The sequence below is a fragment of the Xiphophorus couchianus genome, chromosome 5 (genome assembly GCF_001444195.1).
Source record: "Xiphophorus couchianus chromosome 5, X_couchianus-1.0, whole genome shotgun sequence".
Taxonomy (NCBI): domain Eukaryota; kingdom Metazoa; phylum Chordata; class Actinopteri; order Cyprinodontiformes; family Poeciliidae; genus Xiphophorus; species Xiphophorus couchianus.
The window spans coordinates 3946429-3961040 of record NC_040232.1 but is presented as its reverse complement, the minus strand read 5'-3'; the positions used below and the strand labels follow the sequence as shown (position 1 = coordinate 3961040).

Below are 14612 nucleotides of genomic sequence, written 5' to 3'. Positions count from 1 at the left end.
CCAGGAAGTAGTGTGCATTTGTGCAGCAGGCACAAGAAAACCTGGCGCTGCTCCTCAGAGAGCGTCAACACCCGAAGTAACTGCTGAGACATCTCGCTTCTCTGCCGTCCTCCAGGGAGGACGCACTCTCTGTCGGCTGCACACGTTTCCTAATCAACTAATTGCACTTAGAGCCACTAACTATGCAAACAAACCCACTAAAATAGAGACAGAGCCACAACACAAGGCTCAGAGGGACAGGAAAGTGGGAGACGGGATCATTAAAAGTTCCAGCGAGGGAATACGTGTAAACAACACAAACAGGTAAACATGATCTAGATAAACTTCACATGTGAACTTACGCCAAAAAAAACAGATATCAAAGAAATTCAACTCTTCCTTCAACCATTTTGAGTCTTTTTAATGTCCTTTTTGTAGAGTATATGAGCTCTTACAGCTGTTATTTCACATACAGCATCCTGTCCTCAGAGACGGGCAGAAATTAGTTACATTTACTCAATTACATTTACTTGAGCACCTTTTATGAAAAAAATTTTTTTTTGGAGTATCTTTACTACACTGTACTTTCATTATGAAGTATTTTTACTCTTACTTGAGTAAAATGTCTGGATTTTCTACCCACCGAATGAAAAACAAACATTTTTAAACCAAAGATTCGCCAGACAAACACCTGCAGTTTTTGTTAAAGTTTCATAAGTTTCCTATTGAAAAAAACTGATTTGAAATTTTTTTCTTTTGTTTGATTTTGCTATTTTTGTTACTTATATGAATTATTGCCATTTTGGCCATTAAAATACCAAAATTTCCACTTTAACTTTATATTTTGGTCCATTTGACGATGTAATTTTTTAATATTAATTTGATCAGCTACATTTACCAAACAGTTTTTACTGTAGTTTTTTTTTTTACTTTAGTTTGTATTTGTATGATGAAAGCACTTCGAAAGGCCTTGTTGCTGAAATGTGATATACAAATAAACTCGATTGATTGATTGATTGTTCAGATGTGGCAGCTAAAGTCAGTTTTAACTCTTTTTAAGAGACATTTTTCACCAGTATGAGGGAGTCTGTTCCTGCTCTTTGTTTTTCTACTCATGCATAAGAGCCGTTTAAATTTAGCACATTACCAGCCAGCCCTGCTTTGGTTTCCAGGTATTCTGTTATTATTGAATTTCATCATTTATTCTTCTCCTGTTTAAACCTCAAACATGACCAAGGCTGCAGCAGGAGAGCTGAACCCCTCTGACCCCAAAAGGGACAGGAATGACTCCGAGCCTCTTTCATCTGACTGCCACGCTGGCTGGGGACTGATACCCTGCAGGATGGTTGGAGGTGAGCTCTGATGCAGCTGCTCTGCTGAGTCCCCTGGGCTGCTTAAGGCAGCGTTAAGAACTGGCACTAATGTTATGCTACAGTTGATTTAGCCGGGCCCTTGTCCCCTTTGGCAGAACTAACACTAGAACCAGCAGTAAGCAACACAACCCCTGTTTTGCAAGAGACCCTGTCCCCCTTGGCAATGCTACATTAGCTACTGTAGCACTAAGCCATGTTAACTCACATCTATTACTATTCAACAGGCCCTGCAGAGGAGACCTTTTCTTCTCTCTAGGTATGATTTCATGAGTATCTTTTCAGTGAACTCACACACAAACCCACCAACACGTATACGTGTATGTATGTGTGTGTGTGTTACATCTATTTATACATGAGGCAAGATTGCTGATGTTGACGACAGCTATGAATACCTTGGGAAGCCTCGGGCGGATGGAAACCATAAAAAGGCCACAGAACAGTGAGCCATGACAAAGTACCAAAAAGAGTAAGGGAGGTCCTGAAGGAACCGCTGAACAGTGAAAACAAAACCTAAGCTATCAACATGTCTGGCTTGCCAGTCATCAGATACACCACTGGTGAATTAGCCAAAGAGAGAAGCTGCGGACATCAAGGCAGGAAAGCATCAGCAGCGAACAGAGTTTCAGGTGAAGCACTGAACCGGGAGACTGCAAGCCGAGTGGAAGAAACTCAAGTTATCACCTTTGGGGTCGTGCTGTGGTGGCGCAGGGGGAGAAACAGAGAAACACTGATTACTGCAGTAGTGTCTTCACAGGTCTGACTAAGAAAATAAATATAAATTAATCAGATCCAGAACGCCACTGACTCCCTGGAGTTCAGAGAACAGACTTTAAAATACTGTTGTCAGCTTCTATGCACATGAAATCTGGAACAAACTTCCAGAAAACTGCAAAACAGTCGAAACACCGAGTTCCTTTAAATCAAGACTAACAACCCACCTGGTTAGAGTTCCTTTTGAACCATAATAGGTGAAACATTGACCAACATTTTGATGAGTAACGATGGCAGTTGACAAAATGTAATGTTTACTGCTTGAGTGTGTGGGATCTTTGTATTTTTGTGTTTTTATGATTTAAAGCACTTTAAGCTGCCTTGTTGCTGAAATGTCCTATACAAATAAACTTGATTGAATACTTTAAAATGCGCGTAAACATTGATGGAAATGTGGCTAATGAAATCCTAGTGACCCAAACACTCGGCAACATCAACGAGTATGAACGTGTGAAGCAAACACCTGTTGCTTACGTACCTGATATACACAAAAACAAAATGTATTTGTGCATAAAACAAATCACAATTGTCTACATGTAGCCCTGCTGGGGTGTCCTTGCATGTGTGTGTGTGTGTGTGTGTGTGTGTGTGTATGAGGACCAGAACAGGAGCTGCAAGCAAAAAGGTGTTTTTATGAGCCAATTAAATGACACCACCATCCTATAGCCCGGGGCACACCTGAAGGCAAGCAGCAGCTCAAAGTTGCAGCACTCCAGTGACCTTTGTGTGATAGTGGCATCACACACAAGAACTTCTTTTTTCTCTCTTTTTTTACATAAAGGATCGATCATCCCAGCTCTTTTGTGCTTTTCCTCTGAACAGGTGAGCTCAATTATTTCCAACGGCCCAATTTGTAAGTCATTGAAGCGATCGTGTCGGACAGATGGCTCCAACTGAGGAGGGAGATGCAGAAGAGACGTCTGAATGTAATCTGCACATATTGTCCTTACAGCTACAAACCAGCTGATATCCTGCATCGTGGTGGTGGGCATTTATTCTATTATCATTTATCGTGATATATTTACTTTTAACGTAAGAATTTTGATTAATCATTATTACGTTAAATTCCAATTAATCCTGTTTAAGACCCCAGAAACTCTCTACATTGTCATTATTGTTAATTTTACTATTTTATCCGCTGCTTGTTCAATAAAAGCATCAATGAATCTCAAAACATTTGAACATTTAATGCAGGTAATATACTTTGTGATACAAATCTCGTTTCTTTATGTGACTGGTGTCCTAAATAAAACCATTACAAATGGGAATATTTTTTAAGATCAGAATTTGAGTTTGTGGAGCTCTATTTGCTGTGACACAATAATTACACAGTTAATTACAGAGTAATTATACTAAACAACATACTGTGTGCAGTTGCTTTTGAGCCATAATAAAGGGAACATTGACCAACATATTGATATATATTGATTTTGATGTCGGCACTTGTCTCAATGTTTGTCACTGGTTTCATTTATGACTGTTTACATTTTTGTACCATCTAAAACACTCTGAACGGACTTATTGCCAGCGTTGGATAGTAACTAGATATATTTACTCGATTACATCTACTTGAAAAAATCTCCTCGAATTTTTACTGAGTTTTATTTTTCTTGAGAAATGTTATTCTGAAGTATCTCTACTCCGACTTGAGTAAAATTTCTAGATATTTGGCCAACTGTGAGAAACTTCACTGAATGAAGAACAAGCTTGTTTTAAGCATAACGTCTCCAGAAACGCTCCTGCAGTTTTTGTTTTGAAGTTCATAAGTTTCATACTGAAATACATTGATTTGGAAAAATGTTTTGTCTGATTTTGTTATTTTATGAATTTTATATCAATTATTGTCCTTTTTGTCCATAAAATACAAACATTTCCATTTAACTTTGCAATTTGTTCCATCTGATTATGTAATTTTGAAATATTAAATGATTAAGAATTTGATCAGTTACTCAGTATTTGAGTAAACTTTTTTCCAAATACTTTTTTACTCTTACTTGAATAATTTCTTGGATGCCTACCTTTTACTTTTACTTGAGTAAAAATAGGTTGAAATAATGCTACTCTTAGCTGAGTACATTTTTTGGGCGCTCTGCCCACCTCTGCTTGCTGCTGAAATGTGGTATAAAAATAAACTTAAAAAGACGAAAAGTTGCCTAAAAAGAATAAATAGTTATTGTCACTTTTATCAATATCACAATAAAACCATAGAACATCATGATAAAACTTTTAAGTACATTTGACCCACTCCTAATCCTGTGTTTTTGATGCAGAATCCTTTAACCCAACCAGCAGATTCATAAAAATGTGTTTGAAGTGCCAAAGGATACCTGCAGTAAATAAGAGTCCCCGTTGGAGAGCGGTCTCCAATCTAGGCCACTAGTCAAGGTAAGAAAGTAGTTACTGTAGTTTTATCACAGAGGGGTGGAAAGCAGTTCTTTGATCTTTAGTCCTCTCACTTTTGTTTGAAAATCAAATTTATTAAACTGGGGAATAACAACAATAACAGCATAAGCAGATTAAAAAAAGCACAAAGGCATCACACTAAAAAGCCTTGCATTTGATTATCTCCAATAATGAATATGTCACATTAGCAAAGAGGGGCTCAGGTAAGAAAATCACGAAAGCGCCGACAAGCCTATTCTCCTGCTCTTCTTCATAATTACCTTCCCCAGCAGCACGGCACATCCCTCTGTTTCTCTCCCCTTTAGGCCACCAGGGACGGATATGAAAGGGAATTGGACACCTGGGGCCACAAATACTGTAATTAAAAATCTCTCATTTTCTTGATACGTTGTTTGGAAACATCATTTCAATGTGCAACATGGTATTTGTTAGGGATCTGACCTAAATAAAGCCAAGATTAAACAGAGAACAGCACCGGGTCTTTGTTTCAGGTTCCTGCTCATTAGGTGAGGAAAGGAGGTGAGTTCAGCCACGACGGAGGTAAAAACGTGGAGAGGCGAAATCCATACAAAAGAGATGCAACCTTTAGGAAGACTTCAGGTCTCAGGAGCTGCACAGTGAAACAAAATGCGCAGCTTTCACATATAAGATCAAAAATTGATTTGATCTGCATGATGTTAGAAAGAGCATAATTTTAATATTACTGTTCCAGATTGTGGAATTGTTACATCGGAGATTTAGCATCTTCTAAATGTTCTAGAAGAGGTAGGTTAGCATCTCAAAAACCCAAATAATACCTGAACTCTGACCCCAAATTCCGGAGAAGTTTAAAAGGAAGCTTCATGGATACAGAGCAATCCATGAAGCCAAAATTGATCCTGCCAGTTTTGGCAGGATCAGGCTTCCATACCTTTCATACATTGACTTTGAAATGATAAGTAATCTGGGCAGCTGTGAGGCCCACACAAACGATAAAACAGCTTTGCCTTCATCACAACTTGTCTAATGAGTAACAAGCTGCATCTGTCAACTTATTTTCACAGTTAAGCTGGAAAAAAAGCCCAAAACTCTGAATCCACTCTGAAGTGAAGAGACTCGACCCGCCGCTCTCTGGGGAGCCTCCTTACAGAGTCTCCGCCTCTGATCCAGTGACATATTTACAGTACAAAGGCTCGACTCGGGTCCCCTCCGCACACATGCAAACGTACTCAGAGAGATAAAAGGAGTGGCTGATTTAATTAGCTCAATCATTAAATGAGGCTTAATTAGTCACTTTCCTTCAGAGAGGAGTTGAGCACTCTGTCATTACGGCGACATAATGAGCCACGCAGCACAATACGAGCCTCAAAGCACCAACAACAACAGAAGAAAAGTTTCCCCACGCGTTGCAAAGCGTGCTGAGAAAGCAGCGAACGCTAAATCCCCGGGAACACCCGAGAAGCTTTCCAGAGAGACGACATGAATACAGTCGGCCATTCAGCCCTGTTTACGGTTTAGCGGTCATTAAGGAAGAGAGCAGCAGCAGAGTGTTGAAATTACAGGAATCATTTCAGCCCTTCGCACCATCAATAAACGCTTTTGATGTTTTATAACAAGAGCGAGCAGATTGGAGCGGGCTGTCTCTGCCAGTCTCTTAATGTAAGGTTCACCTGCTTGTTATGGCTGGGAGGCTGATAAGAAGTGATGCCTGTACGCCTCCCTGGGGTGTGATTGCGGGGTAAATATTAGCAGGCCCTCAGCGCCACCCTGCACCACTAAAACAAACCACTGTCCTCTCATAAAGGAATCAACACACTCAATGACTTTTTAAATGTTATTATGCTGTCATGAGGCTCGAGATAGGCATGTGCGTGCAAAATGAGTGTGAAAAATTATCTTGAGGGTGTGTGTGTGTGTGTGTGTTGTCCTGTTCATTATTGGCCAGCAGCAGAAGCCAGTCATTTCCCTGTCTTCATAAAGACCCGGCCCATTAAATTCTACCTCCAGTCAATAATTAGGACTCCACAAATAAACCAAAGGCAATTAAATCGATGCTTCCTCGGCCGATGCCTGGATCCCTCAGCCCACATGGACACTCCATCTTCAGCGCTGGCCTTATTCATGGTGGGCTGCGGTGGAGCCACTCAGTGCCCCCCCGGCCTGCTCAGGGTTATTAGGCAGCGCTGTCCCCTGATCCTGGCTACGGCAGCGCTGCACACGGTGGCCCTCTCTGGAGAGGCATTGGCTTTGATTTCATTAACCCAACGGTGGAGGTGAGGGAAGAAGAAATGAGCGTAATGTTTCATTTTGTTTTGAGTGGACATGTGGGGAAGCAGCGGGAGGGCGGGCCGCGCCAGGGCGGGGCGGGGCGGGGCAGCACTCGGCTTGGTAGCAGAGATGCACAGAGAAATTGACCGGTGGTGACTGGTACTGGACGTTTTTATGCTCGCCAGATCGTGATTGGTGATCGGAAACTAAAGGTGCATTCACACCAGCCCTGTTTGGTCCGCTTTAATCCAACTCCAGTCCGTTTCTCTAGAAAGTCCGGTTCGTTTGGGGAGGAGAGACCCTGATGTAACCCAAAAAGGCAAACTCTGGCCTGCTTATAAACCTCGGTCTCAGTTCAGTTGAATGCAGGTGTGAACTCCAAATGGATCGGAGACCAATCCAAAAGCAGGAAGTGGACTACAGCGCAGGGCATTCTGGGTAAATACAACCAAAACAAATATGTGTGTCTAGTGGTAGAGGGAAAAACCACTCATGGTCTTTTACCAAAGACAACAGGGAAATCCTACAACCACTAAAATCTGACCTACTTCATTTTTGTTGACATTTTGTGAAGAAAGAAGTTGCGCTCAGTTTCTTCTCCAGAGGTTTCTCTGTAATTTCCTTCAGTATCCAGGAGAATAACAGGTTTTTCAATTTGTTTGGATAATTTGACACAGGGCACTGTGAAGGCGAACCGCAGCAGCTGAACATGTAACAAATGTTGCAACTTTGGTTCCCAATCAGAGTCTACCAAACTATCCAGTGTGAAAACATCCTAAAAACCAGGACCTGTATTTTAAAAGAATCCTCAGACTGAAAAGAGCTCTTATTGATCTTACTGATGTCAGGAAAATTCGTTGAATTTCTGGAATTCTAAGATTTTTCTCTGAATTTTACCTCAGTAAGATAATCAAACTTGTTGGTGGCTGCTACCGGGCGACGTTTTCTTCCGTTTGAGAAAGACTAACTTTTCTAGAATCTGACATGTTGTACACGTACAAGGAAATACATTCTGGCTCACATCTATGTACATGATGATCAGGAAAAGAAATGAGAAAAAATTACAAAAATGTATTTTATAGAAAAGCTTTCCAAACTTTCATACTGAAGTGAAATATAAAAGGCAATGTTTACTATTGGCTCAATCTAAGTTTACTTCTTAATTTTTAAAAGTTAATGTAAAATGTTTTTTTCCCTAAGAAATATGTTTTTCATACTTCAAATTTGATAGTAAAAATAATTTTTGCATTGTTTATATATTTGAATTTTAAGCAGTAGCAGGTTTACTCATTGAAAAAAAGTTTTTTTACTAGCTTTTTCTGCAGCTGCTAGAGAACGGGATTATTTTTTTTATTCAGTTACTCGATTAACCACCAGAATAATCAACAGGTTACTCAGTTATTAAAATAATCATTTACAACAGCTCTGGTACCAAAACTTTGGAGTCAGCAACATTTGGAGAAGGAGGCGCCGCAAGGTCTGACCAACCAATGAGAGACGTGATTTGGATGATGTCACACAATACACTCAAGAAGTAATTGATTCTATTTTTTTATATTTGAGAATCAAAATAACAAACAATGTAGATAAATTATTATCTTATTTATTTTAATTTTATTTTAACATTTATTTTTAACAGAGATCAGTTCACATCAAAGGTTTAAACCAGTGATTAAAGTCTAATCGTAGAATTTGTTATTTTGACAAGTGGCAGTGGCTGACAGTGATTGTGAACAATAACCTACACACACACCGGTTCTCCTCTCTGGAGCTTTTTCTGCACTGGCAGCCACACACACACCCCGACACACACACACACACACACACACACACACACACACACACACACCCAGTGACTGATGGGTTTGCTATTGACAGGGCCACTGAGATAATAAAGTGCTGTCCCCCTGGCAGCTCCATTAGCTACTGACAGTGACAAGATGAGGCTGCTGCGAGTTTGCACAAATATATAGACACACACACACGCTCTCATCCTGTTTCAGTGACAGGCCAGCCAGTTAGGGACATGGATCCCTCATCTTTCCTTTCACAGAGTCTATTTCTGTCTGTGTCTTTTCATCTGAACAAGTGTGTGAGTGGACCTCTGGGTATGATCATATTCCTGTTAGGAAAGTGTGTTATTAGTGTCACAGCGAAGGTGACAGGCCGGGCCAGTCAACTTCCCCAGGTTCTGCTTGGTGAGCTTTTTATAAGCTGTGACAGAGAGCGGAGAAGCGTAGTGGGAAAGTCTTTCAAAGCTGTTGCAGGAACATCCTCTGAAGGATTTTTTAAAACCAGTTTCAGGCTAAACTGGGGCTAAGCAAAGAACCAGCAACAACACTGGTTCTGGAGCCAAGCTCAAGGGGAGCAGAAAAAAAAAAAAAACAACAAAAAAACAATCAAAATGTTGTGATTATGTTTCGTTTTGATTTGCCTAAACTGAGACAATAAACCATAAAAGCCCTTTTGGCTACTTTAAGAAAAAGTTAAATTTGTCCCTAACGAACATCAGCTCAGCGTCTCGTGTCTCCAACTGGGTGGATTGTTTGCAGGGCTCCTCCTATTTTCCATCTATGTTTCTCCAGAACTAATTTCAAGATTTTCCTTTTTGAAGTTTGCTTCCATTTCAATTAAATTCACTGATTTATGAAGATCTTTTTTGACTTTGGTTTGCATTTAAAGTTTTTACCAGAAATGTACATACACTGTATAAAAAGTAATATTTTTTCAGATCATCTGATTTTAAACTATACAAACACTTCCTGTTTTACGTCAGGATCACCGCATTTATTTCTATTTGCTAAATGCCAGAAAAGTAAGAGATAATATTTACAGTTCCTTACGATCTGCTGAATTTGCTTTTTAAACTGTTTGGCTCTGTGAAAAGTTTTGGTTTGTTTCCAAGAGGTTTTCACAATAGTTTGCTGGAGTTCTGGCCCATTCCTCCAGACAGAACCAGTGCAACTGGATCAGGTTTGCAGGTTGCTTTACTAACACACTTTTTCAGCTCTGCTTTGCTCTTTAAAGACCAATTTGTGTAAAAGGCATCACCCTGTTGGCTGAGGTCTTAAGATGTTATATATTTTCATATAATGTTTTTCCTTATGAGAAGTGCACCCGTCCCTCTTACTGCTAGACAACATTTTAACCCAAATGTTTTGAAAAAACCAACCATGTGAACAGGAACAGCGTCAGTATTAGTCCATGTCCTCGATGCGTCTGTGTGTGGTGACTCTAGCAGATGAAGTCAGCACTTTGTGAATCGACACCAAACCCTTGAACTTGCTTTGCTTCACAATCCTCTGGAGGCGAACCTTTTTCTACCACAGTTTTCCTTCCACTAAACTTTCCATTGATATGGATGTATGCAGAACTTTATGACCAGTCAGCTTCTTCACCAATTACCTTTAATTGCTCCTGCTTGACACTCATTTAGTCAGCAAATTAAATGTATCACAATGTATGTAATGAAGCTAGATATGAGTAAAAATACTGCGACAAACTGGCGACCTGTCCAGGTGACCCCGCCTCTCGCCCTGGACATTAGCTGGAGAAGCACCAGCACCTCCCGTCCCCAATAGGGACAAGGGTTTTAGAAAATGGATGGATGAGTTAAAATACATGAGATAAATCTAAAGGTAAACTGAAACATACCAAAAGTTTATGTTTTGAAATTTCTCTCACACAGTTTATCCACCTTACTGGTCCGAGAACAAAACACAAACAAAAAAAGTCCTGCAATTTCAATAACTTTTAACGTGTAGAATGTTTAAATGTAAAACGTAAGCAGATCATTAAGTCACTGAGTCATTAGGAATAATAAATATTCATTACACTGAAAGAATCAAAACAAATCCTGTTGAGGTAAATTACATTGCAGCTCAAACTAAAAGCTTAAACACAATATGCAAAACTATCTTTAAATAATTCTCATCACGTTTTCTGGCATTTAGCAAACAGAAATATTTTTGGCATTTCTAATCGACCTCAAACAAGTTTATTCTAATTTCACTTTAGGCAATGAAAAAAAAGAAGTGGTTTTTTATAAGCTGTATGAAAATATTTTGTTCCAACTGTAATTCTTTTTTTCTAATTTAGGTTTTTAATCAAGCACAAGATTTTGTTTTATTACAAAACTGTGCAGTTTTAATACCAAACACTTTGAAAGACTTTCTACAGAAATCAAGCACTTTCCATACCCAGAAAGAGACCAGCTGAAGTTCAAGCATTTTCAAGGACTTCAAGCACCAGTGCAGAAAGGCCTGTCGCAATAAACAATAAATCAAATCAATAAATTGCATGACATATTAAATTGAGTTCAATCATTTCCATTTGATTGATATACCCATTTTTTCTCTTAAGCTGGATGATAAAAGTGTTCAGTTTGGTGTTTTGGTCTCAACTAAACCTTTTTCAAGGAGAACTTTGTTTCCAGAGAATTCATAATTCACTGTATTGTTTTTGAATAATTAAAATGTCTTCCAGTGTTAAATGTTCATTACAATTTAAAGTTTATTGATCTTTCAGAATGTGTTCCCGCATTATATTAGTTGAAAATAGTCTCAAAACAACAATATTGTCATTTATCGCAATATCTTCTGGGAGAATTTATCGTCCATAAAAATTTGTTATCGTGACTTTGAGTAAAAAACTGGATCTGATTAATTAGACGCCTTAAATTTTAAAGGAAACACAACGATGATTTATGTCACCCGAAACGATCAGGACAGTCTCATATCCACATATGAAATTACAATAAATAAACAATAAATAAAAAGAAACAGCCCACGCAGAGTGAGATAAAATGAAAATATAGGCAGAATAACAATTTAGAGAAATAAATAAAGAAAAAACAGAAGAAGATGGACTTGAAAGGGGATAGAAAAAGTCTGATTCGGTGAAGGGGGGATGACTGCAGAGGTCCCAGCGGACCCTGCAGGGACCTGGGGGCAAGTCTCAGCCTTGTCATACTCTCCTCCTCCTCCTCTTCCTCCTCCACTCTGCACACCATCTCCACCCCCCCACCCCGCTCCACCACCGCCCCTGTTCTGCCCACGGAAAACGTCGATAGCAGGCTGCCGGTGCCGAGGTCTCTGGTGGACACTAGCTCATTCTCCCGGCATCGACAGGCCCGCCAAATCAATATTTAGTTCCCCACTAACAAGCTGCCTCGGGGTCTGAGCCAGAGAGAGAGGGAGGGAGAGAGAGGAGCGCGGGACAGAGGACGGCGGAGAGAGACAGAGCAGGGACTGAGAGCTGTCCAGCTAGAAGGGAAAAACATGGATTCAGAGTGTGTGCGTGTGTGTGTGTGTGTGGGAGGTGGAAAGGTCAGGAGAAGATCTGGGGAACAAGAGAACAGTGTCTGCTGTGTGTCGTGGTGCGGAGGCGACGCATGAGTGCCTGCAGCAGCTGCTGACATGAACACACACACACACACTCCTCGACGCTCTCAATCATACGCGTATCACAGCGAGCAGACGTTGACAGTGCTCAAGCAAAGCTCCAGCAGAGAGCACTCACAGATGAGTGGCTGTGAGCACACAAAGGCTCCAGCGGTGAGGATGCACTCGCCCGTCTTTGTTTCATCTTTTGAATCATTGTTTTCGAGCCTGGAGCAGGATCACCGGGGTGGGATCTCAAATTCTGCTTCTATTTACTCGATTTGCGTGAACCTGCTGCCCTAATTTTTTTATTTCTTTTTTTCTCATTCAACACTGACAAAGCAGGATATTTACAAACCTGAGCGCACATTTACAGAAATGCAAACATCTTCAGATTAAAGCTTTGAAACTCCTAAGAGTTGAAATTATTTGTAAAACAAAAGTCTTTAGGCAAAAGTCAACGTTTTAATAAACATTCAATGCAAACCTATAGATCAGTGGTTCTCAAATGGGGGTACGTGTACCCCTGGGGGTACGTGGAGGTACTGCAGGGGGTACGTGAAGCTTTTCAAAATGTCTTTAAAAAATCAGTAGGCTCCTCATAATAAGTCTTGGGAAAAATTATTTTGTAAAAAGTTCAATAAAATATAAATGTGTGTTCATGCACTGAATTTTATATTCAGTATTTACTGGGTATTTACAGCACTGTACCTCTTTTTTATTCCAAAAATGTTTTGCCCGTGTCAGGGGGTACTTGACTAAAAATATATTTTTAAGGGGGTACATCACTGAAAAAAGTTTGAGAACCACTGCTATAGATAATCCTGAGTCAGATATTAAAATGATAACTGATTCTGTCAAACTACATGTACAATTAAACACAACTACATGAGCAGTAAGTAGGAGAGACTGTAACATACATTCAGGAAAATGTATTTTGGTCAGCTTGATCTTTAGAACCAAGAAATATTACAACTATGTATTTTTTCATGAAATCACTTAAACATTTGTTTTAACAATTAATGTTTTTACATGCATTTTTCTTACAGATGTTGTTTTTATTATATTTAATCTAAGTCACACTGCTTTTAGCTATGTATTAAAATCAGTCACAAATGAAAGCTTGTTTATGTTCTTCTGCATGTTAATTGTATTTGTTTTTATTTTTTCCATCAATCTGCTACAGATGAAAATTACCCTCTTTGGCAAAATGCTAGCATATTTACACGATGTATTCATTTTGATTAATATGCACTGTCCTGTTAATCAAACAAAATAAATTCATAATTAAAGTAATCATAAAACAATTTGCACACAAAACAAAAAATTAACTGCAGCAACAATCAGAAGAAAAAAAAAGGTTAAAAATCCTCCAAAATATCATGTTAAATGTTTTTTTTTCCAAGAGAGTACCACTGGATGTCCACACACCGTCCCACCAGGGATTTCATGTCCACTCATAGATTTCCAGTAAACATATCAAGACCACCTCTGTCCTAAGTTCTGTGTCAATCCCGCAGGAGGTTCTCGCATTGATCAGAACATTTTAGCTACGCTGTAGAGAATATAATCCCAAGGATCTGCTGACTTCTCATTATGAGTTTCAGTCTCATTTAATAAACTGTGGAGGATTATTTCCTCAGCTCTGCAATCCAGAAGTGGAATATTGGACCTTCTACATCTTTCAAAGCTCTCATCATCATCATCATCATCTGATAGTCAGCTCAGGTTTCTGCAGGGATTTGGTTTTAACAACCAATTATATTTATTTCAAAAAGAAAAGGACACTTTTAAAAACAAAACAGCCATTTTTGATTGAAAGGCCACTTAGAAACGAAGAAACCATCAATCCAAAAGAAACCAAAACAAAAACAAGAAAAAAACAATTTGCAGTTTGCAAAGTCACTCAAACACAAAGACTCAAATTTTGGACATATACCCTGTTGTCTCAAACTAAAATTTAAGTGTTCGGCTGTAATAATCATCATACAAAACTGTGATGTACGAGGGTGGCAGCATCATGCTGTGAGGATGGTTTGCTGCAGGAGGGACTGGTGCACTTCATCAAATCACTGGTATCATGAGGATGAAACATTAAGTGGAAATATTGTAGCAAAAGACGTGAGTAAGTGACGTTAAAGCTTGGCCATAAATGGGTCTTCAAAATGGACAGTAAACATATCACCAAATGAGTAACAAAAGAACGGAGTCTGGAGTCGCCATCACAAACTGACCCAAACATTCAGACTAATTCAATGTCAGACAGTAGCTGCCTTTCCATTGACCGTATAATGTCGTAATTTGAAACTTCAAAAATAAATTTGCTTAATAGAAAATTAGCTACCTACTGCACAGTAGGTAGCACTGTTTCTTGCAGCAAGAAGGTTCTGGGTTCGATTCCCGGCCCGGGGTCTTTCTGCTTGGAGTTTGCATGTTCTCCCTGTGCATGGTGGGTTCT

At 39.4% G+C, this 14612-nt stretch overlaps 1 protein-coding gene across 2 annotated transcripts in view; it reads right to left on the bottom strand.

Moving 5' to 3' along the window:
* The window catches only part of cntln (centlein, centrosomal protein), a 111626-nt gene that overhangs the window by 4115 nt on the left and 92899 nt on the right, over positions 1-14612 (bottom strand). The gene's annotated exons all lie outside the window — the stretch shown is intronic.